The sequence below is a fragment of the Gossypium arboreum genome, chromosome 1, assembly GCF_025698485.1.
Source record: "Gossypium arboreum isolate Shixiya-1 chromosome 1, ASM2569848v2, whole genome shotgun sequence".
Classification (NCBI taxonomy): Eukaryota; Viridiplantae; Streptophyta; class Magnoliopsida; order Malvales; family Malvaceae; genus Gossypium; species Gossypium arboreum.
This window is the reverse complement of record NC_069070.1, coordinates 112,266,366-112,268,899: the sequence shown is the minus strand read 5'-3', so window position 1 is coordinate 112,268,899 and position 2,534 is coordinate 112,266,366.

Genomic DNA, 2,534 nt, shown 5'->3' with positions numbered 1-2,534 from the left:
CAAAGAAATCACTTTGGTGACTTTTTGCTTCAATTAAGTTATTTTAAAATATATAAACATAACAATATTCAAATTTAAATTTCCCCAATAGTCAAATGTCAAAACTATTTTTTTATTGCTTTATAGACTCTAAAATAATCCAAAATAATGTTGCCTTAATAATGCAACAAAAAAAAAACCAAAAACCTTAATTTTTGACTATTTCTTTTTTTTTTTTTTTTCCAAAACCATATATATCAAAACCAAACAAAAATAATGTAGTGGTTCAAAGTCAAATAATTAACAAGTACATGTATTCATAATTTTGGCATGGATAAAAACATCAAAGCAATTCACGCATATACATGTATTCATAATCAAATTGAAAAACTTACTCTGAATTTACAATGTAAATCCAAAGTAGTATTTATGACTAAGCAGATATTCACATGAATACTTGAAAAATATTTTCAAGCCAATAAATCTCAAAAAAACAAAATCATAATATTTGGCATATCTCACAATTCATACAATAAACCATATCATCATAATTTAATTAAATATTTGGAACCATAAAATGCGAAACCTAAGATTATAGAACCAAACTTAAAACCAAAATATTTAAATATGTATATAGTTGATATGAATTTGCACTGAAACACCCATAAAATTGAATATATAACCGTAACAAAAAAATTTTAACAACTTCAATGATATCCATCAAAACTTAATTTCACCAATTAAACTATAAAAGATATCTTATTGAATAATGGTTATAAACACCTATTTACACAAACTATAATCATGCATTAATCCTCAAAATCATTGATATGCATATAATATATATACACATAATATATACACAATTATAATAATATAAAATTAATACTAGCTTGCCTTACATATTTCATGTAAACTCAAATTTATATTCATGACTAAAGACATTATCATAAAACTTTTTTTTATACGCACACATACTTAAAAAAACCATAACCACTAAATATAAAAAGAATCACAAATTATACAAAAGCCTTTATATGAGCAACTACTTATGAAAATTCATAGTCACCATATTTAAAAAAAAAGCCCAAATATATAAAATAATTATAATGAAACCAAAAGTAATCATTCGTATATATGAATTAAATTTAATGGTGAATATAATTCATCATGAATAAAGACAAAAGAAGATAACTCCATATATATTCAACCACAAACAAAAATTTAAAACAAATAGTACGAAAAAAAACTTACCAACATTCATTTATTCGATTATCAAGTGAATTAACTTTTAAAACCAATTATACAACCTAATTGGAATTCTTCAATTGCAAAAAGTTGTAAGTTGTAACTTTAATTTAATAATGACTTTAACTAAAATTTATAAAATAGTTGTGTGAAAAGAAGAGAAAGAAATCTCACAAATTAATTTTTATCAATTGATTATAAATAAATAAACAAACCTTCATCTTTCGAATAGCATATGCAAATATTAAACTAGATTATATTTATAAAACCCTAAAACTCTATTTAAAAAATCAAAACCAAAAATTTATCAAGAATCTCAAAGATTCAACATAATATATAATTAAAATATCAAATCTATAAAATTAAAAAGAAAATGAATCAATCCAAAAATAATAAAGAATCAATTTATTCTCAATGATTCAATGACAAAGCTCAGATGCCACTTGTTAGAATTTTAAATAACATCTAATATAAAATTAGAACTGTAAACCAGGATTTATCATGTCAAATCATCAAGAATATATCAAGAATAAAACTAAATGCGGAAACGTACCTGAATCCATGAATTCTTTGAAATTTTACCGGATTTTAGGGATTTGATCTTCCAAATTAGCACACAAGTTGCTCTCTCTTTCCTAATGATGGGATATTAGAAAATATATCTTGTGTATAATTTGAGGACCATAATCCTAATATTTATAACCTTTGGCATATTAATTCTACTCAAATTCTAATTAGCCCATCATTAATTAGAATTTGATTAGAATTCAATTATTAGAGTATCTACACATATTTGACCCATACTTTATTTAATAATTAAAGCCCAATAAAATTTTAACCAAATTAGATCACTTTTAATTTGGGCTAACCTATCATTATAGTAAGTAATAACATGTAATTACCCTTATTATATATGTGATATCCATATTTTCCAACAACCGAGACTTGATATTGAGTCAATAATGTCTGCTTCAAGAGTTGTTGAGACTTGAATCTTGAAAATAGGTTTGAAGAGAGTTTGAATCCAATAGTCATTTAGACTTGATCTTACATTGTTGATCCCACTTCAACTATCATGGTGACTTGCTCTTAAAATAAGTTTTAACATCCCTTTTTTCAGTTGAACAATATCAAAAGGTGATTTTCTTCATAAATAAAATTTGACTTCTTTTCCTCAATTAAACTAGATTGAAAGGTGGCTTTTTTCAAATTTGATATGGCGTTCATCAGAATTTTTAACTCTTTTATTTATTATTTATCTCATACTAATTTAATTAATTAAAAATAAAATAATTATTTATTATTAC